Below are 26,610 nucleotides of genomic sequence, written 5' to 3' on the forward strand. Positions count from 1 at the left end.
CATTTTGTTGTCTTTTACGAGGTCTTTCTATCTTTTCGAACGATTCTACAATCTATATAGTGTGCTGCTAAACACGCAAGACGTTTCAATAATCGTTTCATTTATTAATTAATTAATAAGCATATCTTACTGTGCTCCCTCGAGGAGAGTGAGTCAGTACTCAGTATTATTATATTATTATTATTATTATTTTAATGTACTTGTTAAAAGAATGAGAAAGTTTAACCAAGGGAAAGGAGATGGTGGCGGGGTACGTTTTTTGAGATTTTGTTATCAATACACTATAAATAATAAAATAAAAAATATCTATCAAAATATTACACTGAAGATTATTAAATAGAAAAATATTTATAATTGTAAAAACATCATTCAGATCGAAATAATTTTTTAATCAAATATTATTTTTTTATTTAATAAAAAATGAAATCATTTAAGTTAAAAGTAATTTTAACTTTTTCTCATTGATATGATATATATTTCATAATTTATTATTTTTAAAAATAAAAATATTGTATTCAATTGAAAATAATGCAAAATCATCAAGTAAAAATATAAACAATTTAAAATGAGTTTGAGTAAGTAAATTGAAAAGGATTGATAATGAGATGGCATATAATAAGATTTAAATTGAGTAGGTTTGAAAGATGTAAAAAGGAGTGATAATAATAATAAAGAAAAATAAGAGATAGTTAACGATGAATATTATATCATGTCAATACAAAAAAAAAGTTAAACACCCTCCACAATGCAGCATTTAAGTATTTTCTTTTATTATTTATAATATATTAGTAAAAAGGAAGTTTTTTGAGAAAAACACTTAAATAAATTGAGTATATCATATTATTTTGTAATTTATCCAATTAAAATGCTCTAAGTGATTTAAATAGAATCTTATATGACAATTTTTTAATTAATTTTATTTTTATAATAGAATGCAAATTTAAGTTCTTATCTTTTCTCTCTTTACTATCATTAATATAAAAATTAATTTATATTTAATACAATATAAATGTCATGCTTTTATCAGACAAAATAGAGGTGATATAGTACACTCAATCTACTTTAGAATTTCTATTAGGATTCACTTGGTTGCTGCAAATGATAAGAATTGATTAGAATACAAAAGTAAATACAAAAATAAAATGATCATAAAGTAAAAGTATAAATGAGATAGGCCAATCATATTTATAAGGGAATAAAGTAATTTAATTTATAAAATTAAAAATAATAATTAATAAAATTTGTGATAGTGCAGTGAATTTCACATGTGATATATAATCAGGGGCAGAGGCATTTGGTGGTGAAGGAGCAAATATACCCTCCATTTTGAAAAAAATTATAAATAAGGTGTGTAAATTTTGTAACTTTATAATTATACCCCTATTTCTAATGTTTTGCACCATCTAAACTAAATAAAAAATATGTAAACTCAAAAGCTTATTAAATACAAAATATTTTAAAGATCAAAATAAAATATGAAGAATATGCTTACATAAATTAACATATTCAATATAACTTTTTAAAAAGTGATAATCAATCTAATTACGTTATTACATTTTTAATCCTAATATAATTATTATTTTAAAACATTGATTTTTAAATAAAATTATTTTTCACCCCTTGACTCTGCCATTGTATGTAATATTGGGTTCTATGATACTTGATTACTATGAAAAAAACACTTAAATAGATTAAGTACATCATATCATCTGTAATTTGTCCAATTAAAATACTCTAAGTGATTTAAATAAAATTTTATATGATATTTTTTTAATCAATTTTATTCTTATAACAAAATGCAAATTTAAGTTCGTATCTTTTCTCTCTTTATTATCATTAATATAAAAATTAATTTATATTTAATACAATCTAAATGTCATACTTTCATCAGACAAAATAAAGGCGATATGGTACACTCAATCTATTTTAAAATTTCTATTAGGATTCACGTGGTTGTTGCAAATGATAAGAATTGATTAAAATACAAAAGTAAAATAAAAATAAAATGATCATAAAGTAAGAGTATAAATGAGATAGGCCAATCATATTTATGAGGGAATAAAGTAATTTAATATTATAAAATTAAAAATAATATTAATAAAATTTGTGGATGGTGCAGTGAATTTCACATGTGATATGTAATCAGGGGCAGAGGAATTTGGTGGTGACGGGGCAAATACACTCTCCATTTTGAAAAAAATTGTAAATTTTGTAACTTTATACCCCCTATTTTTAATGTTTTGCATCATCTAAACTAAATAAAAAATATTTAAGCTCAAAAACTTATTAAATACAAAAATATTTTAAAGATTAAAATAAAATATGAAGAATATACTTACATATATTAACATATTCAATATAACTTTTTAAAAAGAAAAATGATAATCAATCTAATTATGTTATTACATTTTTAATCCTAATATAATTATTATTTTAAAACATTGATTTTTAAATAAAATTATTTTGCACCCCTTAACTTTGCCATTGTATGTAATATTGGGTTTTATGATACTTGATTACTATGAAAAAACACTTAAATAGATTGAGTACACCATATCATTTGTAATTTATTCAATTAAAATGCCCTAAGTGATTTAAATAGAATCTTATTTGACATTTTTTTAATTAATTTTATTCTTATAACAGAATGTAAATTTAAGTTCTTCTCTTTTCTCTTTTTACTATCATTATATTTAATACAATCTAAATGTCATGCTTTTATCAGACAAAATAGAGGTGATATAGCACACTTAATTTACTTTAAAATTTCTCTTATTATGATGGTAACTAGTAATGATAATTTAATTTATTTTTGCTTTTATTTTTTTATTCCATCTCATTTTCATGTATCTTTTTTGGCAATCAAAGGATCCTTACTTTTTATTCCTCTCTCTACTAGGATGGTATTTTTTTTTTTTTTTTTTAGAAACGGGGGCTAAAAAACGAAGTGTGCCAATGTGTTCCAAACATGGTATAAAACCCAACCCGATTTGGCAGTGAATCGGTGAATCAATCTGCCAATTTAGTCAAGAATTTTGGATAAGTCAGCCAATTAAAATTTATAGTTTTTCTTTTCTTAATATTTACTGAACTTAAAATCACATCGTTTTGAATTGATAAGAAAAAAGGCATATTTTTCATTTGGTGATAATTTTGTTTTATTGAATTACTTGATGTTTATACATGAACTCGTGTCTCAACCCGTGCAACAAGGGTGAGATATCATCTAATAATATTAGTTTATGTATGTTCTTAAAATTACCTTTTTATAAAATAAGTTATACTGTGGAGCATCGTTATTAGTACATACTAAGTACTTGAAATAAACAATAATATTTTTTTTTTTTACTTAGTATGCAATCTTTAACTGGACTACGTTAATATGCAACCAATTAAATGATAAATCTGAATGGCATAATCATAACAAATTAAATTATTCATTAATGTTCATTTACTTGTAGAATAATATCCTTTTTAAGTAAATAATCCATTACTTTTTTTCAAGTTTATATATGGATATTTTTATATATTTTAATTAAATTAAATTATTTTAATTATAATTAGGTTGACTCAGATTCAACTAAGATTAGACCATTAATCCTTAATTGAAACGTGCATCGGCCAAGTTAATGACCAATATCCAGTTTTCGGTATCTCAATTTTAAAGAACTAGAAAGAAGATTGGAAAAATGCAATAGGAAAGAATCTCAACATCATGATTTACATTTTAAACCTGACAATGAATTCCAATCGCTAAGAATCTGATGTTATTTGGTATCAACTAACTAAAATTGAGTACCGGCATGCCTCGAATGAAAATATTTTTTTAAAAATATTTTTTATATTCACACAAATTTTAACTTTAAGGCTGGAGTCCTTTTTAACTAAGACAAAGGCATACTTTTTAAATTTTACTATTTTTTTAATGATGAAAGTAAAATGATAGCCAATTTATTTGTGTATAACATAAAGCATAGGGGGAATTTTGTACAATTTATCAGAGATTATGTGTAATCATTTTGCTTGATCTTTTTTTTATAATGATCAAAGTACATGAGCAGTTGTGAATTACAATATATTTTGCCTATCTTTTTTATAAATCATTTCTATCAATTCTATCAATACAAATGTAAAAAAATATAAGAATTAAAGTGTACATAATTTAAATGTACCTTTATATAACAAATTTAAAAAGTAATATATATTACTTTTTCCCTCACATATAAAAGGTAATTTTAAATATATATTTTAAATATTATGTAAAAAGTTGCGTCCATAATTTACAAATAGAACCAAATAAATTTTTTAAAATATTCTTTATAAACAAAACTGGAGTGAGTAATAAATAAGTTATCATTAATAAAAAATGCACCTTCCGTCTTAACAAACATAAATTCCGTGATCAAGTCAAAACAATATCTTTTTTATTTGAAAGAAAACAATGTGATTTGGTGAATAAATCATGGTTGAAAATAAACAAATCTATTTTTTATTTTAATAAATATTAATTTAAAATTAACAAGTTCAAAAAATAGTCATTTTAGTTGTTAGAAATAATAAACAAGTCCATAAACATTTAATATTAAACATTCAACAGAAAAAATAGGGATGAGACCATTTAAAAGGAAGTATCACATTCAAGAATCACTTAAATAAATTATTTATAGATAAAATTAACAATAAATTTTATTAAAAAAATAGTTAAGTTATTATTTTAATAATAATTTATTTTTTATTGATACATATCTATGAATAACTTTTTTAAGTCGCCGTTCACTGTGATTGTCCGGAACTAGAGTTTAAAGCGAAAGATCACCCACTGAAACAGAAGAAGCTAGTAGTTGACAAGACGTGAGCAGAACAAATGGGAGAGGCTTCAAGCAATCTAAAACAGGGGGAGGTTCCATAATTGGAAGGAAGGATTCGATGCAAAGCAAAACACTTGTCGGCAAAAATTACGACATTCACGTAAACATTAGTTCTACCCGCCACCCTCTTTCAATTATATGCCTCCCATAGGCCCAAAGTTTTTGGTTCGCCAATCAAAATTGGAAGAAAAAAAAAAGATTGAGTTGGGTTCAATTTTTTTTTCCCATATGAATTGAAAATTGTTTAACCTAATTTAAAATTACTAAAAAAAATTGAGGCCAACCCATTAATATGCTTAAACTTTTTTATAATTTTTTTAAAAAAATTATACATAAATGGTACATGTCCATATTCTATATAACTTAAAATTCATATCATAATATAATTATTTATGTTAACAAGACAAAAAATAAATTACTTTTTTTGGTCAAAAAATTAAATTACATTATCACAAAATATAATTATCCACCATTATGATTCATGATCTAGTGGATCCACATCAATCCTCAAATCAATATTCCACTAATCTTATTTATAAGATAGAAAAAGAAAATTAATTTACTTTGGTTATAAGATGTTTTACTATTTTCTATGTTCTTTTTCTCTTATCTGCATTTATTAAATGTTAAAAAAATTAAAATAATTTTTTTATTCCTTATTAGAAGGTGGACTAGAAACTTAATAAATTTTAAAATAAAATTAATGAATTTTAAATTTTTTTAATTGTGATAAAATATAATAAAAATAAAATATAATAAAAATAATTTATAAATACAGTTAGAAAAAATATGCTATGTGCTATTTCACATGCGATAGCCGATCATCCTTGATCTCAGCCCGAGCCTACATGCAATGACTCACGGGTCATGACTCAGTCAACATGCGAGATTCTCGTCGCTCATATCAGGCCGTTTGCTGTCAGTTTGTATCTCAATGATGCCATAATTTAATACCATCATACACGATGTAATCAGTAGATATATTACAATTATATACGAACCTGCAACAATGCAACGTGTGTATATCACCATGGGTGGCGACAGGGAAGGACCAGCAAGCGCCATGGTCCCTCCTAATTTTTAAATTTTTTTTAATAAAATGTGAAAGTTATATGTTTTTGGCCCCCTAATTTAACACATTATAGCAGGTTTAAAATACTAAATATAATTTTCATTTCAATTTTATATGTAATCTTTTATGCATATATAATGTATAGTCCAACTATTTCAGTAGATTGAAGATATAATTATCATATGATTTACTTATTTTTAATAAGATAATGCTTCACTTGCTCTTAAAGCATTGATGCTATTTGTTTTGCTTTCATTTTATATTTAATAAAAAAATTATGAGAATTATTACTAACAAACTTTATCAAGTATTACAATAAAAATTTCAAGATATATGAAATGATAGCACATGTTTGATATCTATAATAAAATTATTCATTTAAAAGTTAAGAGATTATAATTAAAATATGTTCTTATAGAAAAAAAATTAATGTTTTATATTGTAACCAAGCTATTAAAATTTATTATATGAATGATTTTTATCAAGATATAATTAGATTTCATCAACATAAAGAATTAGTAACAATTAAGTATGATTACTATGTTGATATATTTATTTATTATAATTTTCAATTGAAAGAATTATAGTAAATTTAATAAATAAATAATAGAGCTTTATAGATTGAACAGAATTTTAGAATCTAATAATGTATTTAAATTATTCAATGCTTATGGAGAAAATAAAATTCTTACCAATTTAATGATATTTTACATTGAGAATGAAATTGCTAAAAGTTTATTATAAACATGATAATTAATTATTCTTATACCATAAAAATTGATGACTAAAACTAAAAAAACAATGTATATATTTATTTTTGTTATATATTTGTAAAATTAAATATAAATATATACATTAAAATATTTATGTTATGTATATGATATATATAGATTTAATTTTTCTTCAATTAATATATATACTTTGTCATCTCAGTCTCTCTTAATAAAATTTTTTAATTCCGCTCATATATCACAATGTATGAGCCTCTGCAACATATTACTACAATACAATCACTACTTTTCCTTTAATATTTTTAGATCTCCTTTAACTCGTTTTATACCCATCAAAATTCACAAGTGAAAAGGGGTAAAGTGAGCGAGAGACCAAAATTGAAGCTTTGATTTTAGGTTGATTTCTTTTTCCATTATTTATTTTTAAATTTTATTTAGTGTTTTTTTTTTGAGTGAATGACAGAAAAAATTAAAATTTGAAACTTCCCTCTTTCTCCTCTCATAATTTTCTTTTTATAAGCGTTATGTTTGTTAAATCATATGCTTTGATCATTAAAAAACCAAAAGAAAATATATGTGTTATGTGTGCATATGCATAAAGATTCATAAATGAAGATAAAAACTCAAGAACATAAAAAATCAAGAGAAAAAAAAGATTTATAGGATAAGTTATTTGTTTTCTTTTAGATTTAATGTGAAAAATTTGAAAACTAAATCACATGCTATCAATCTTAAAATGAATGTATTATCTTAGGCTCATAAGTTTTATTTGTGTATATTTGGACTTGTCTTAGTCAATTTAAGCTTGTTTTGGATCATAAAAGTTGAACTTTTTACTGTCTGATGATTTACGCGTGATTCAATATGGTTCCATGTGTGATTTGTCATCTTAGGCACACTAACTAATATTTTATGCTTGAATCAGTGGTGATCCACTCATGATTTGTCACCTGTGTTTGTACGATACCTTGATAAAGCTTATATGTTTCAATGCATGTAAGTTACTCTCATGTATGCATATTTGAATTGTCACCTTGTGTTCCTTCACATAATGAGAAGTGTCATTAGCATGAAATGGAATGTATTCACGCATGTTTTATCACTTAATCTTTTAAACACATTTAGCCTAAGTTAGTCCTAAGTTATTTCAAGCCTGTTTCATCTTGTTCACTTGCATGCTTTGTCACTTGTTTTTTAAGTCATTTCAATCATGTAATCCATGCTTGAATGCACATGAGTACCATGCGTGATATACTTCACTGAATGACTCAGTTTTATAACTAGCCATTTTAAGTGTGTGTAATAGAGTGTTCCACGTGTGATCTGTCTTCTTGAATGGACTGAGTCTTGTAACTAACCATTCTACGCATGGTAGTGAGTTGGTTCCATGCATGATTCATCACACATAATTGGCTTTGGCATTTTACCAACCAATTCATGCGTGAGAAACTAAAGGTCGCATGCCTATTTTGTCACATATAATTTGTTTGCATTTCTTTATACAACAAAACACATATTAGTAACCTTGGTATTCACACTTGAATTGTCATCTATGCATGTTTGGAATTTGACTAGCTCCATTTCATATGTGAATTGTCTGATTGCACGTAAGAAATGTTACCAATGGCTATAAACATTGTTCCAACGATTTGTCAACTGTCAAAACTATACATGTGATACAATTCAAGTTTAGAACAAAAATTTTGATCTTTGAGTGAACTATTCATCTTTTGAGCATTCTAAAAAAGTTTAAATTGTGCATTAAAGTATTGCATTTATATATTTATCATTTTTGATAAATCTTGTAAAAAAGCTCTCATAAGTTATTAGGTTTTCAATTGTACTTATTCTATTCTTTCAAGAGAGTTCATCTTCGAAAGTTTTTTGCTTTGTAAAATAAGCTAAAATCTTGAAAAAGAGTTTTTAAGTGATTTGTAACAACATACTAAGTGTAGTAAGGTTTGTTATTGAAATAAGAAGTATAAAATCTTAAGAGTTGTATTGTGGTTGCAAGTTCCCATTAAAGCTCATGAGTTTAGTTGAAAATCTCAAGTGTAATCTTGAGGACTGGATGTAGGCCAATAAATAGGCTAAACTAGTATAAATTTCTTATGTCAAATTTGCTTAGTCCTTGAATTTATCTTCTTGTCCTTTAAATTTTCTAGAAAAATCAAATGTCACCTAATTCACTCCCTCTTGGGTGCTAGCCCATCCAACAATATCAGCCCACATTATCCATATTGCTCCATTTGATCAATTAACCATCTTGCATCATAGAACCTAATTAATTAGGATTCCTAATTTTTACTCTCTCTATCCCAAAATATAAAATATTTTTGGTTAAAATATACATTTAGTCCTTTAATTTTACAAAATATTTTATTTTAATCTCTTAAATTTATAAAGTGTCTTTTTAGTCCCTCAACCCTAACATGTTAGTTTTATCCCAATAAATTTTTCTATCAAACTTTTAAATATTGACAAAATATTTGTAAATATTGACATATTAAGTTTATTTTTTAAGATAACAATAATTGTCACAAAAAATAATTATTTAAAATTAACGATATTAGAGTTAAAGGACAAAAAGATATTTTACAAAATTAAATGACCAATTGAAACCTTATATAAAGTTAGAGAATTAAAAATATACTTTAGCTGATATTTTTAAATAAAATTACACATACTAATAAAGTTTATTAAATAAATTTACAACTCTACTTGTTCAAGATAAAATATAAATATTTAAAAATATCCTTTATTTAATACTTCATTTAAAAAATAACATTAAAGAGAGATAATATATGAAAAAAATAACATTAAAAAAATATTATTAATAAAATTTTATTTTTAACAAAGTATTTTATACTTTGAAACGTCGAATCTCCTAAAAATATTTTATAATTTAGGACTGAGGTAATATCATTTCACTTTTATTTGTATTTGATTAAATATAAAAATAAATTTTATTTCAACATTTTAGTATCCTATCAGACAAATATTTTTGTGATCACTATTTCATTCCTTTCCAATCCTCAACATTAGAAAGACCTTATAGCATTAGTGTACGTGAATTTTTTTTTTTTGGGTATGAATAATGTACGTGAATTTTAAAACAGCATTAGTGTACGTGATTTTTTTTTTTTTAACAGAAATGTACGTGAATTTTAAAACAGCATTATTTAACTTGCCAGTGGACCGGATGACGAATGCATGACGTGGGAAGACCCAAGGATTTTCGTTGTATTGAATTGAAAATCCCCGCATGCCGATCCCTTCAATCTTGCACAAGCGCAACTAATTTTTTTCCCAAAGTAATAATTTACTATAAAATAGGGATGATTTTTATTATAAATAACTTAATGTTAATGGAAAATTAATTCAATTTTTTAATGTTACTCTTGTTTAAATAATTAACTATGAGAAAAAATGTAAAGTAAATATATTTAAAAATTTTGATTTAAATGTGGGTAAAGTTAAAAACTTATTCATTTTTTTAAACAAAAATAATAACTTCACTACATTTTCTGGGTCTCAATAAAGTGTTTATAAATGCATTATAATAAAGATTGAAGTAGTCTGTTGATATACACAGAGGAGAGAAAATAAATCCAATATTGTTATTATTATTATTTTGGTTGAAATATTATATTCCACAAATGAATTTTGAATGACATGGACATGACTTAAGTGGAGCAAGAACAAGCTAAATTAGGGCAAGTTGGATAATGAAGAGCCTGTACCTCGTAGGAGGGTCCTTAATAATTCATTTTAACAAACAAAAGTTTAAATAAAATGGATCTCAAGAACTCACAGAACTAGAATCAGGACATGCATTTTAGTTTAAAAAAATATTTACAAAAATACTCATAAATCATCAATTAATGAAATTCTCATATCAATAGTAATATTTAATTTCATAATTGTTTAGGTTATAGACAAATTTTTATCAACTGAATTTAGTGGATCCTTAATGATTCTAGCATTATGACTATGTTGATTTGCTCTACCATCTCAATTCACACATGTATTAGTAGCTTCTTTAGAAGTGTGGCAATTAATGGAAAAGGCAGCACATTCATTGGATGTGGTTGGTGCTGTTTCATAATCAGTGTTATTAGTTTTGACGAATCCATATGCCGAAAATGGTCAACGTGGAAGGTGCCGATCGATTAGCTCAAAAGTGTGGTCGCCCAACACCGATAGATATTAATTTCCCATAACTAAGTTGGTCACTGAAAACGATATCAGAATTGAAAATCTCCTAATGTTGGGATTGTATTTATTGCTTCCCACGTGCCATTTCCTGATTATTTCATATTGAAGTTGTGCTTCCACTTTTGTTTCTATAACTATAATTTTCAGTATTCATTAATTTCTTGATTGAAGTGGGGCTCGACGTCAATAAAAAAAAAAAATTGAGGGCAAATAAACACGGTTCAATCTGAATAATTCTGGGTTAATTATAATAAAAAACGTGGACTAAGCTTTTAAAAACAAAAAAGAGGTTTTTGAATTATGGATAAGGTTTTCCACCTTTTTTTAAACGATGCCGTTTGATCTAAAAATAGAGTTTTTCCCCCCTCTCGGACAAGATCTAAAAATAGAGTTAAGAATTTATATTTTATCTATATAGTCATAAATGCAAGAGATTAACATGAGGGAGATGAAGAAGGTAAGGAAGAGAAATAGGGAGAAAATAAGGAGGAATTCTTTTTCACTTCATCAAGTTTATAATCACTTGTTACATGCCTATTATTTATAGGCATGAAGTCTTTAAATTAATATTCTATAACAAGAGTTATGGTATAAAATAAATATAACATTTGGATGTTATATGTATTAAACATGGAAAACTTTCAAGAAACCATTCATTTTGTAAGTTTTCTAACTTTAATTGGAGAATGCCAAACCACACCTCTTAGAAGAGAGATTATGGACATCCATAATTATATTACTCCCTCTAATCTTATTTAAAAGACAGAGAGAGAAGAATTTTTGCCTTATTTATAAGTCATGTTATTAAATTTTTATCACAAATTTTTTATTTTACCCTCTATTAAATGTTAGAGAGAAAAAATATGTTATTAAAATATATATATTTAATAGAAATAAAGTTGATAACTTCTTAAAATTTAAGATAGAGTTAATGAGTTTTCAGATTTTCTTTGGTACTAGTAAAACATATTGAAAGTGACTTATAACTAGGACCAAAGTAGTATAATATTTATAAGAGAAAATATCATTCAAGGACCATTGAGGATGTTCAATATCAAACAAGAATAAAAAGATTCTAAAATATCATATTAGGACTATGAAATTGATTTGAAAATAATTTTAGATAAAAAAAAATACCATAATCCCCTATTTCTCTTTTTTAATTGATAAATAGTTATTCGTCAATTAATAAATATACATTTTTATTTTAAAAAAATCATTTATTAATTGAAAAATTTAAAAATTTAAAAGAGCTTGATTATAAGAAGGGATAAGTATAGATCATGTTATAATAAATAGACATTAGTTAATTATCGAATACCCATTTACATTTAATAAAAAACACTCACTAATTAACAATTCAAGAATATAATAGAGTTTGGTTATGGAAAGGGATAAATGTATATCATGTTTCAACAAATAGCCATTCATTAATTAACAAATGTCCATTCACGTTTAATAAGAAATTATTCACTAATTGACAAGTTAAAAAAAAGAAGGGGTATTATAGTCTTTTTTTATCTAAAATTATTTTTAAATTAGTCCCTAATCCTATAATGATATTTTAAAATCTTTTAGTCCTTGTTGGATATTAAATTGCCACGACAATCCTTGAATGATATTTTTCCTATTTATAACATAGAGTATATAATTTATTTTTAATAGTTTGAAACAAATGGATGGAGTAATATTAAGGAGAAACATTTCAGCTTCCTCTTATTATAAGCCTAAACGTCATCTTTTAAATTTTTCTTTTTGCTTAGTGCATGTTTAATGGAAGTTAATAAAACCACATTTTGATGGAATCAGATAATTTCAATTATTTATACCAAAACATTGTTTTGATTCAATTGATTGATTTCCCTGGCCCTTTGCTAGCACTACTACAAAACTAACTATTTATATAGGATGTTTTATATAGTTAGACGATCGAATACAAAACTATCCTATATGAATAGGTGAACGCAAGACACGTGTTACATTAGAACACATATAGCACTACTTAAAAAAAATGAAATTAGGGTCCATCACTACCAAGCAAAATCTATCACTAAATTCTATCACAAATATGACGTTACTAATTTAGTGACGGATATTTAATAAATGTCTATCACTAATTTACTTTATAATTTATAATTAAAATTTTTTTATGGGTTTAAACACTACAACATCACCTTCTCATGCCACGTCTCAAGCACACGTCACCTTTACCACCCACCAAATCATCGCCACGTGGTTCTTCATGCTACGTTATTGCCACGCCAATAATTTATTTTAATTTTGTTTGGTTTTGACACTACCTTGTCTTAAATCTAGGACCTCCATGTTTTCATCCACACATTTTGCCAGTTGAGTTGTAATAATTTTTCATTCTTAATATGTAAAATTTAACACACACACACACACTAGTTAATTAAACACATATATTTAACTTAATATTTTTTTAATATATTTAATATATTATCATTTAAATATGTTGATAATATATATATTAATTTATACACACACATTAACACATATAAATATATAAATTATTATATATTAGTTGATAAATATATTATTTAATATCAATACATATTTTATGATGTATAATTTTATATTATCTATATTATAATTAAAATATTTTTATATGATATAAATTTTATTTTTATATTTAAATTTACACAATAAAATGAAAAATATTTTTTATTTTTTATATCATTTTATATTATATCTTTTGATTATAATAAGAGAAGAAATTATTTATGTAATGTAATTATTAGGATTTTATTCATGTAGTTCTCTCCATATATATTATAAATTTTTTATTTTTATATAATATTTAAGCACATTTTAGTAACTTTTTAATTAAAAATATCCGTTACTAATATATAATTAATATAAAGATTTAGTGACAGCAATTGGTGACAGATTTAAATCTGTCACTAAATTTATAAAATTTGATCAAAATGTGATGACATCACATATCTGTCACTAATCCATTACTAATTTATGTAATTAGTGATAGATTTTAGTCCATCACAAAAGTTTCATCACTAATACCTATAATTAGTGATTGATTGGAGATTCATCATTAAATATCTGTAACTAATTTTAATTGTTTTAGTAGTGTAGGATGATTATCAATAAAATCATCTTATATATTTAATAATATAGGATGGTTCATTTTGAAATTGTCCTATATTTATTTTTGAAAATTAAAAAAATAAATTTTATTTAAATTAGAATACATAGAGGGCATTTTTTCTTAAGAACTATCCTCTATAGCTTTACATTATAGGACAGTTATTCATTATAATCATCCTATATAATCTTTTCACTTTAAAACCCCAACCTATTAGTTTTTTGAACACAACTAGAGCCAAAATAGAAATGAAATCTCTGAACCTCTCACTCACTCATCTTCTTCAAACCCAGAACCTTATCTTGTTCAATAAAATCCTAAAAAATAGAAGCCCAAATCTTATTTCTTCATTGTACGACGAAATCCTATACCTAGAACTAGCTCGTGTGTACTATTATCTACTTCTTCAACTTCACGATAGCATTTGACATTTGGAGTTCTTCTCAATTATAAGCTTCTTTTATATCTCTTGTTTGATGTTTCTTTATATCTATACATTCTTTGTGTCTTTGTGTGTTCAAATCAAATATTGACACGAGATTTAGAAGAAATTAGAGTTTAGATTTATTATTTGAGCATTATATACATGAGGTGTTCAATAAAATGTCTAAAAGGAAAGAAGGATTAGGAAATAGCAAATTGATAATTAAAAGTATATAGATAAGCTTATTTTGAGCTTAAATATTCATACAATTAGACAACTTAAATTTTTTAATAACTGTTGAAATTTAGATTGTTTAATGAACAAGGTTGAATGAACTTTAATTTAATTAAGAGTAATTAACAAGATGTAATATTTGTGATTCTTTTTAAAAATGCCCTTGTTTTATTTTACTGTTAGTTAAGTTTTAATTTAATTAAGAGTAATTTTAAAAATTTGTAAAAAAATTAATTTCATTAGTGTTAACTAACTTTTCTAATCATTAACTCAAAACACATTTCAAGCCAATGTTTGTGGAACATTCGCTTAGTAGATATCTTAGAGAAGACATTGGGCAATAAGGATTACCCCAATCGTGTTAGGGATATTGGCATGGGCGTCACCAAAAAGCAAATTATGGGAAAAAAAGGCTTCAAAAAAAGACATCAATGCTGAACTTAAGGCATTGAAAACACAAGTAGCACATCAAAAAGAATTTATAGCGATAATAATGAAGACCTATGGACTTGCAAAATCAACTTCGGACATTGTCTATACTCAAAAAGATAGTTGCACCCTGCTTTAGCTTTTTCCTTGTCACCTCCTTGAGGTATTTGAATTATTTTACTTCCTTGATTATAGTTCACAATTATTTGGATTTGGCTTCCCATCGTGGAGATCTAACTAACCTACTTGATATGATGAAGCTATCAATAGATAAGTACATTTAGTAATTAATTTTTTTTTCAAAATTTTATCTTTCTAACATTTTTGTCTTCCTTATATTAGGGTTGTTCTACTATATCGCATTGATGCAAATCTTCTAAATAAGAGATTGTTCAAGAAATAAAAGGATGTCATTGAATGAAATGTAATATAAGAATGTTTAAATTATCGCCAATTACTTAATAGTTTTCATTTTTTTATATCAATAACATATGTATGTATGTATGTATGTATGTCATTTTCTTCATGTAGTGCCCCCAACAAATCAATAAAAGTCATGGTTGTGATTACTATGTGATAAGGTATGCTAAAGATATTATTACTCACAGTATTATCATTTTGTATAAAATTATTTCTTATATTATAATGAATATTAATTATCATCAACTAACTTTATTGTTATGTATGTTGTAGTACTATCCAAACTATACTACATCGTTTCGAGGATGCTCATATTAATAAAGTCCTCGAAGACTAGAGCAAATATGCATATGAAAAGTAGGTCACATCTAATATAAGGTGATAATATATAGTTAGTTTAGGAATATATTAGTTTAGTTGTCAATATATAGTTTAAATATTTTAGGAATTGATATTTTAGTTCAAATTGATTCATTTATATCATTGAATTTTAAATAGAATACTTTTGATGTAATTAAATTATAAACATTATAAATTTGAATTGAGTAGTGTAGATATGATTTTTGAGTTGTTTTGAAATACTTTTGAGTATATCTATTTTTGTATTGCAAGGGGCTTGCTTGAAAAGCAACCTCCTTATATCAAAACAAACTTAATCTTATAGGATGATCATAAGTATAACCGTCTTATAAGGCCTCTATGGTTTTAGATTTGGTATAAATCTAAAACTTTATATGAGATGGCTATTTAATAACCGTCTTATATTATCTTCAATATAGGATGGTTTGATAACTATTTTATATAGCTTGGGCAATAAATGACAGTTGACAAACATCCATGTTGAAAAAATAATCATTCTTTTTTGTCAAATATGTTATAGTTAGCTTCTCTAGCTTTCAATTCTTCACATTTTAATGGAATCAGACTTTCAATTATGTACCAAGTGTAAGTAATACAAACAATGAATGTATGATTTGCTTTGTAATTTGATGTGCACATAACTTATAAAGGTTCATGATCGCCATAGAAGCGAGATCCCTCGCTTTATCTTAAATCACTTCAAGGAATCCAAATTATGGGAATCACCAATGTCCTCGGATCCAAAATATTTGTTATTGGGCTGCTTTTATTCCTGCATGCGTTACCAATTTGATTCTTCTTTACCTCTTCTACGTACTCTTTTGCTTTGTGGTCGTGTTTTTTTTTTTAAATAAATTTTTATGTTCTCAATTGGCTTCAACTTTCTTATCTTTCACTTGAAAAGCTTTCTTCACCAAAGCATATTTTTTATTTGGGAAAAGCAAGATGCGACCCACTATCCCTTGCACCTTCTGTGATCTTTTTCACTTTTAGATGTAACTCCAAATTGCAGATTCCACTCTTGTTGAAGGTTGATTGTAAATCAGGAAGCTAAGATTCCAAATAGGTTGATACCAAAATTGAATTAATGGTCTCTTCTGTTCAAAAACGGCATATTAAAATTTATAAAGAATTGCGGCAAGTTTCTTAAGCTAGCAATGAATTTTGTGATATTAATTGTGTGGTGGGGTATTTTAAATTAATTTTTCATAAAATTTATATATCACCTATGGGCCCAATGTGCCGTCATACTTCCTAGAATTAATTTATCTTCCTGATCCCTGTAAATATTTTCCCATAATAAATAAAAAAAGACAAATGCCAAACCAATTATATCTGGAAAACCAAACCAAAATTAAGTAATCAAATAATGAATTTGAATATGTGGTAATTAAAACTTTTATGGCAATCAAAAGGGCATCCTATCGATCTCGATCTTGAACATGTGTGAAGACTGTATGTTTCGTTTGCGTTAGAAAGGAACAAAATGAAAAAGATGATGGAAACATATATTATTTAATAATAACTATAAAAATGCAATGAATGATCCAAAATGATCAAAGCCACTTTCTATAATGCATTATCAACTACATGTTTGTGATTCCACAAGATGGCCACTCATGCAGATTCTATTAGTGGCACAAGCACAACTTCAACTTACTACTCCATCTTCTCACCATAAACAACCTTCTCACACCATGATCTTTTGCCTTTGGAAAATTTGGTTAAAAAAGCATGTTCAAGGATACCATTTTTAAGAACTATTTTGTTACACTGATCAAATTGCAATAGCTTTTCAAGATTAAATTAAGTCATCTTGCAAAACCAAGATAACAAAACAATAAAAATATAAATAAAAAAAAATAGAGCTCAGGAGGGAGAAGAGAAGGCTCAAAGACTCAAGAGCGGTGTATTTAAATAAGCAATGAGCATTGACTTAATTAAGCCAAAAATTTATGGGTGATTTGAGTACTATTAAATATAGGTTAATGAATTTAAATATAATTAAGTACGACTTGATGACCATTAAAGATTGTTTCTAAACATTGTAATTGAAATTATTTAACGGTGATTAAAGTGCTTGACACCACATCTAACTCGTGCACAAGTTAAAAAACTAAATCTTGACTATATTAGTCCATTCACCACAACAATTTTTACTTTAGGCAATAATTTTATTTGCAACAGTTTTAAAAGTGTTGCTTAATATGGGCATCAACAATATTTTTCATATGTTGCTATTGTTCCTATACTTTAAGCAACCTAATTTTGACAACGTTTAAAAATTGTTCCCCAAAATAGAATAAACATTAATTTTCAAGTGTTGCAATAATTTTTTTAAATAGGCAATATAAAAATTGTTGCTTATAAAGGATCTTTTATGGAAACATTTTAAAAATGTTTCTTATTCAAATAGGCAATAAAAATGTAAATGTTGCCTATAGTTTCTCTTTAGGTAACATTTAAAAATTGTTGCTTGTTGTTTTTCTAAACAAAAAAATTATTTTAAATTTATTTTTACAATTTTTCTAGATAATTTATTTATTCATTCTCTTAATTTTTCAATTCATTATTTGGTTAAATTAAAAAATTAATTTATTTTGCATTATAATATAAAAAAGTCAAGTTAGAAGAGTAGTTGGAGACACTTATTCCTTTCAATAGGTTCTAGGTTCGAATCTAGATAGAGGAAGGAAATATTAAATTTTAATTATTTAACTATTTCACAACAATTTTTAAATGTTGCCTATTTTATGTGATATGCAACATTTGAAAAGTGTTGCAATAGATCTTTCAAAAACTGTTGCCTATTCTCATAGTTTTAAGCAACAATTTTATAAAGGTTGTGGTCAAAGATAAAAAAATTATTACTTAAAGTAATAGGCAACACTTAAATTGAAAACACTTGAAAATTATTGCCTATAACTTCAAGCAACATTTTTCATGCATAAAGCAATACTTTTGAATTGTTTCTAGACAATATAAATGTTGTAGTGATTATTATGCATGTGAACCCACTTCTCCCCTTAACCCATTTACCTGCTCAAATTCTTATCTTAGTATATATAACTAAAGCTCCTTAAGTTTAAACAATGTAAGGCTTATTTTGACACACACAAACACAAACTCCAACACTATATAGGGTTAAAAGTTCAAATCTTATAGATGAAAAGGATAAGATACTAGAGTTTTTTTTTTCCTATTTAGACTCAATAATACCTGAATGTAGTCCAATAATAACAAATAAGAGATAATTATACTCAGTGGCGGAGCCAGGATCTTGGATCAAAGGGGGCAAAGCCAGGACCTTAGTACAAGAAAAACATTTTTATCTTTTCAAAATCCATTAAATTTCTTTCTTTTTTCTTTGTCTTTGTTTCTTAATTTAACTTTTAGTTATAGATTTGCAAATGTAGTGAGTTAGCAAAATGTATTCAACGAGTTTATTTTTGATTCTTGAATTTTCATTCTTTGTTGTCTTTTTTCCTAACTAATATTCTTAAGATGAGGATGAATGCTGGTCTAGTTTAATTAAATTATTTTTTTTTCTATTTTTTGAACAATTAATAAATAATATCTACATTTAGTTGTGACGAAATTATGAGTTAATATTCACTAGACTAAGTTAAAAAATTAAATTTTAATTTGGGTTAAATGTAACATTGAAATGGATTTAAAGTTTAAAATATTAAAATATGGGGGGTGCAAGGTATTAAAAAAAGAAACAAATTATAAAATATAAAAATATATGCCCCAAATATGCTATTTTTCCCAAGTGAGGGGGTAAATGCCCCCTCAGTAGCAGATGGCTCCGTTACTGATTATACTGAATAAACAAAATAAATAAAGAAGAGATGAATTTGAGAGAACAAAAAAGATTCGAGAGGAAACAACTAAAATTAAATGAGCTGTGAGCCATATTACAAAATATGGGTTCGATATGTAATTTTATCTTTCTTATTACTCTTCACATTTATTTCATCACCCTCATGCCAAATAGACGTCTGTTCATTTCTCGTGTGCTTCGGAATGCACCATCATTTTGGTCTGGTGCCCCTAATAATACACTATAGACCCCTTGCTGATGTTAATTTTGAGTTGGGCTTCGATATGTAATTTTATCTTTCTTATTACTCTTCACATTTATTTCATCACCCTCATGCCAAATAGACGTCTGTTCATTTCTCGTGTGCTTCGGAATGCACCATCATTTTGGTCTGGTGCCCCCGATAATACACTATAGACCCCTTTGCTGATGTTAATTTTGAGTTGGGCTCCCCTCGAGTTATTGGGCTTTTGAATTTTTGTGACTTGGGTAACAAATTAAAACAAAGTTGAATTTTATTGGCTAATAAATTAAATTTTTTAATTTTTAAACCTATAAAACATATGTGGTTAAAAATTCTAAACACTAATTTTTTATTTGTAATTATATCAAAAATTAAAATTATTATTTTTTTCTTATAATATAATTTTCTACTCCACAAGTTAAAGAACTCTAAATAATTATGTACAATAATATTTAAATAAATAGTTTAAAACTATTATGTTAAAATTAATAAAATTCATAAAAATAAAAATAAACTATATTGACTAATTTATATTTTTTTAATAGGAATGAAAAACTCTATTAATAAACAACTAACAATAGAAATAAGATACAATGGAACAGAGGAGGACCTCGATCAACCTCTAATTCTTGTAAAAGAGGTGGTGGGTGATTAAAAACAAAAAACAAAATTCTCCTCAATCTTATGGAAAAATCTAGCAAGGCTATTAGTCTCTAAAATATTATCATCTATACATGAGTCAAATAAATTTGCTAGTCTTTGAAGAATAACATTTTGACTTCCTCAACTAAGTCACTGAAGGGAAATTAGGATCACAACCCTTGTAATCAAATTAAAAGCTTCAACACAACTAGAGTGGACTTCAACTTTGGTACACCTTCAAGCCCAACAAAGGCTCAAGCCATTAATCATTGCAATCATCTCAGTTATCACAGGAGGGACAAAATTCAGCTCACAAGTGAAGCCACAAATCCAATTCTTCTTGTCATCCCTTATAGTTCCCCCACACTCGCTGCTGCCATCCATTAATACACAGATGGAGAACCCTTTTCTACTGAATTGAGCTTTCGCATTGATAGAGTTATTCTTAAGGCAGAGAATTTAGTTACCAGATCCTTATCCATAGTTGCTGGAAAAAGACTTTGATAAGCATTTGATGCTCTGTCCTCGTACTCTCCTCCAAAGACTCTATTACATCTGGTCACCCATATGTCGCAACCAACATACCCAAAAAGAGTAGGCCATGGTATCTTCCCGGAGAAACTTTGCCCTCCTTCATTTCTGAGATTCCATTTAATCCAATCTACTCCCTGTAACCATGAAAATTAGAAAATATATCCTAGTGCCCAGGCTTAATTACTGACCGCCACCTATTGATTGCATCGTCAAATTTTAATAAACAGGTTTATTAAATTTTTTAGTTTAATAAATGGAAAATAAAAAAATAAAAAACATTACATTTGGACAGTTTAGATTTAATATGAATGATTTAAATACATGTCTCCCTTAGCGGAGGAGTGGCTGCCCTTATCTGAGAGAAGCCGAGTCCCATTAGGATTAATAGAAGGCAAAGTTGTTCAGCTATAAGGGAAAATCTTTCTTAGACACAATTGTTTGGTACACCAAGGAGAAAGCAATATCCAAGTTACTATAATTGGATCATACCGGGTGGTCTAAAAGGTTTATGAAAGAAAAGAAAACTTAAAATCAGCATTGAAGAAGAATTCACCCAAAGGCAGAGAAAATTGGCGTGCTGTATGTGCAACTAGATTGCATGCATTGAGGCAGTCTACAAAGGCAGGATCTTCAAGTGAACCAATTGCGGAAGGGGTGGCTGAAGATGACTTTAGACGCTTTTCTGTTACAATAGCTGCTGGTTCAAGTTCCTTAAATTCACTACAGCATGTATTTGAATAGGAGGCTAAATAATTTCCCATTCTCCTGCATATATTTGAATCTCTCTTTTATAGTAGTAGAGATTTAAGATACCATAAACCTTTCAAAAATCCTTCCCTTTTGCTACAAGGCAATTTTGTCTTCGTGGCTGCCTTCGAGTATGCATCAAGTATATTGCTAGAGTTAAACAATTGTATAAGCCATTGAGTATACTGCAATTAAGATACATTAATAAGAAAAGAAAAGCAAGTTGGCAGTCCAGGCTGGATATGATGAATTAGTCCATAAGCATGTATTAACTAAAAATTTGAGCAAAATATGCAAGGAAAAAACAACAAAGGCTTGACTGAGAACAATATGTTACCTATTAAAGAGATTTGCTGCTTCTTCACTTTCATCTGAATTGTAAAACCGTATACCATTAACTTCTTTTTCAGCGTTCCTAAATAATAAGTATGGCCTTTTCAGTTCACACTCAAAATCCAATAGATTTTCCACTAGGTTATCTCCCTGAACAAAATTTAGATAGAAAAAGTGATTCAGTAGAAACAAATAAAAAAGAAATAAGATTAAGTGTAAGCAGATCAGAAGAGCCTCTATTTCTTCACAATCAATAAGTATTAAAATTGTCAATGAGACAATGATAAAATAGCTAAGAGGGGCATAATATGCAGAAACAATAAACTCCAAACAAAACTAACCACAAAAGCTTATTCCAATCTAGAATCCACTATGGCAGGTTGGTATTCAGAGTTGGTACCAGAAATTATTTATTAAGGGTACATGCTTAAAGAGGCTAACGTGTGTCCTTGTCATCATCTGGCATTTAAAACGAAAATAACACATATAAGTTGCAGAGCAATCAAATGGAATATTTTCATCATGCCTTTCTAAACATGGCATCTTGTTCCTGATGGTTGTAAAATTTTAAATACCAGATTGTCACATCTAAAAATGCGACGCGGACAACTTGTGAGGGCGGAGGTTTCGACCTTCAGGACGAAAATCGATTGAATGGGAGTCGTCACTAAAATTTTGAGAAAAATTTTGGAAAACCATTTAAAAGAGATAAAGATGATTTATGAAATCAGGAAATAAGTTCGAGAGTTGGTTGGGTGTGGAAAAAGTGTTAGGCACCTCATAATGCCCGTTCATAAGAATGGTTATCTAAAGTTCATTGTGCTAAATTAATATTGCTTTAAGGTTATTTGAATTATCCCTTTCTTATTCATATGTTTGATATAAAAAAATAAAATAAAATAAAGAATATTATTTACTTATAAGGGAGAACTTGACTCAGAATCAGACTCTGAGGCCTACGTACTCTATAATGGGGATCAAAGTCTATGTAGTTCGGGATTAAAACTTTGTTGGTGAAAATATTTTTTGAAGATAAATTAATTAAAAATAATTCATTATTTTGCAAATAAAAAATTTTCTAAAATTTTGATATGCATGTTTTAAGATGCAAAAAGTAAATTAATTTTAATTATTTTTGAAATTTTTGAAATTTTGAAATAAGAAAAAGGAAAAAGAGTTTAAAATTATTTTTTATATTTATTATTGAAAATTTAATCGCTATGCCTACAGAGCCTTATTGATTTATACGATAATACAATTATTTTAAATATCTGTGGAGATTTTAAAATTTCACACGATAAAAGAGTTTAACAACTTAATTTATTTATTTATATTTTTAAGTATTAATACTATTTTTTAAGCATGCATATATTTTTTTTAAAACTCTTAATTATTATACTTGAGAAGTCTTATTGATTTATATGGTAATATAATTATTTTACATATTTGTAGAGATTTAAATTCTCACATGAGAAAAGAATTAAATTTATTTAAATATATTTTTATTATTTATTTGATTTATTATATGCATGTAATGTATATTTTTTATATGAAATCCTAATCGTTATAACTAAGAAGCTTTATTAACTCACGTGATCATATGATTATTTCAGAGGTCTACGGAGATTCAAAAATCTCATATGACTAAAAGATCTTATTAGTAAATGTGATTATTTCAATTTAATTTTTATTTAAAAAATGTTTATTATTTATTTACAAATTCATTTATTTATTTACTATAGAGATTGAGAATTGCGATATTTACAAGGACTTATTATCCTATACGATAATGTACTTAATTTAATTATCTATAAAGATTTTTAAAATTTCACATGAGACTTAAATATTTTATTAATATAAAAAGTTAATTTTAATGATGAGCCTTTAAAACCCATATTTAATATATAAGTTTATATATATAAGTTATATTTTTATACCTGCAAAATCTTATTGATTTATATGGTATGAGATCATTTTAAATGCCTATGAAGACCCTTAGAATCTCACATGGCAGATAAATAATTAGCAAATATAACCCCTAATTCATCATCATTTTTTCTTTATCTCAATTGGAAGACAAATCCAGTTCATTTCTCGATTCTTGTCATACTAACATTGTAGACCAGCAAGGGACCTTTTAGATTGATATATAGACTAGAAGTATGTGGTCACACATATGCTTTTTTCATGCTAAAAAAATATTTAAAATCTAATTCAACATCTAATCTAACAAACACAACATTTCCTTCCTGTTTGAGACAAAACTGTGACAGGAAAATATCCAAAAATCAATTCAAACAAGTTATGATCACAAAAAAATGTTATTGTGAGCCTCTCTTTTTTAAACAACTACCACATCAATTTCTTCACTATCCTTGGCCAAAACATGATAGGAATATGCCAACAATCATTTCAAACTAATTAGTACAGCACGCAATATCTTTATTTGAAATCTATTTTCTTTTAAGAACAAACACAACAATTTCTTCATTGATTTAGAGCCAAAAAAATGACAGTATAGTGCCCAAACCAGATCAAACATTTAGGACAACAAATCATATTTTCATTTGGAGTTTCCACCTACATGTAGTACATATTAAAGGCTTGCTGAAAATGATTAACTACAGCAACTTGGCTTGAATTACATGGAGAACCACAATCATACTGATAATAGGCATTAACCAAGACTCAGATCAGGTACCATCAAACAATATCAACAACTTTATTTAAGAGAAAACCATGATGGGAATATGCGTTTAAATTGGATCAAGTCAAATCGAATAGCAAGCATAAATTTTATTCAGCATCCCCCTTTTAACAACAATCATCACATGTTCTTCACGATTTAGGTGACATAATCAATCAAACATCAAAGACATTCAATATATATTAAAAATTTGATGAACATGATTAATTATAGCAACTGGACAGCAACTATCAATGATCAAACTTGTAACGAGAATAGTCCAAGACCAAACTCAATCAAGCAATTTCATCACTATTTTTTTTTTAGCCAAAACAATGACAGGAAAAATGCAAAAAAATCCATCTTCTGAAATTTAGATGCCTTTGAACATGCATGAATAATCGAAGTAGAACAAGCATCTCAACAACACAGGTCAGAATTGAGAGAATCTCATGCCAAATTCTCTATCCATCCATTCTTAAAAAGTATATACACATAGAGGATTTGTCAAAGAATTGACAAATTCTATAAACAAGATGTATTAATCGAATCCTTTCTAAAGCAAACATCAATCTCATGTTCAAAAATCTCTCATGGTCCCTAACTCTGATCAAAGCTTTATGATATTTAAACATAAAATTTGTTTGGAAATGAGAAATCGAAATCAAATATAAAACATTCCAAATCCAAAAGCTAGCAGATTAGGAAACCTGTGCAATGCCTCTTCCTCCTCTTGATATCCCAAATCTGCTTCTCTGCTTCTGCCTGGATCACTCTCGGTTTCCTCTCTTTGATTCTACCTTTACCATTTTCTCTAAAAACCATATCCTTCTAGAAATCTCCCTCAATCTCCCTCTAGTTCTCTCGGTCCTCTCCAGAAAAAATCGCTCACCCTCCTCTATCTCTCTTTTAAAGAAAGTCTCTAGAAAATTCCCCTTCCAGCTCTCTCTCGATTTAGTCCTTTTGTAGATGAAGATGACCATAAATTGATGAAATCTTACTAGATTTAGCCTTCTCCTTTAGCACACGACGTAGTCTTTCATCTGCCAAAGCCACTGCAAACCTCTGCTACTCCTCTCTTTTTGAAAAGTTTTTCTCCTTTAATCTTGAAAGCAGACACAAGAAATCTGAAACTTGCGTGTGAGGCGGCAGGCAGTTGCATGCCGGACTCTTCCTTTTGATTGCGATTATGGAGAATCAGGAAGAAAAATGCTTTGCTCCTCTTCTCTTGTGTGCGTGACTGGCGTTTCTATAGAGTAAAGCTTTTTGTTCTACCTTTCTCTGCGTTTTTCCTCCTCTTTACCATGTGTGGCCGAAAGTCTTCTCTGCTTCCTTTGCTCGGGCAAGCCAAAGGGAAATGAGGGTTGAGAGATTAGCGTTTCACTCTCCCTAATTTTTTTTTTTGTTATGTTAATTAATTTTAGAAATCAAATTAAGAGAGAAAAGAAATATGATTTTGAAAGCCAGGATATCTTTTTTTTTTTTAAAGGAAAACAATCAAGATTTAAGAAAAGAAATTTTAAAAATTAAACTCTTAAAAAAACTGATTCTCTTAATCTTTGAATTGTTGAGATAATTTAGGAGAAATTTTTAAAAAATTTAAGCAATATTTTTTTTAAATTTTGTTAGATTATTATTATTTTTGAAAATATAATCCTAAAAAGGATTAAATTTTATTTTTATATTTTACATTTTTTAATTATTTTAATGAACTAAAA

The 26,610-nt window shown here is 26.9% G+C and overlaps 1 long non-coding RNA gene across 1 annotated transcript; it reads right to left on the minus strand.

Annotated features, from left to right (window-relative positions):
- Window positions 1-20,632: 20,632 nt before the first annotated feature.
- Window positions 20,633-26,248, minus strand: LOC129307944 (uncharacterized). The gene is made up of 3 exons (XR_008592516.1): window positions 25,603-26,248; window positions 22,211-22,356; window positions 20,633-22,058 (listed from the first exon to the last, which is right to left on the minus strand). It is a non-coding gene; the product is annotated as an uncharacterized LOC129307944 (long non-coding RNA).
- Between the last annotated feature and the right edge of the window lie 362 nt (window positions 26,249-26,610).

This window comes from Prosopis cineraria, unplaced genomic scaffold (assembly GCF_029017545.1).
Source record: "Prosopis cineraria cultivar Desert tree isolate PC_DT_omini unplaced genomic scaffold, ASM2901754v1 PC4, whole genome shotgun sequence".
In the NCBI taxonomy this organism is placed as follows: Eukaryota; Viridiplantae; Streptophyta; class Magnoliopsida; order Fabales; family Fabaceae; genus Prosopis; species Prosopis cineraria.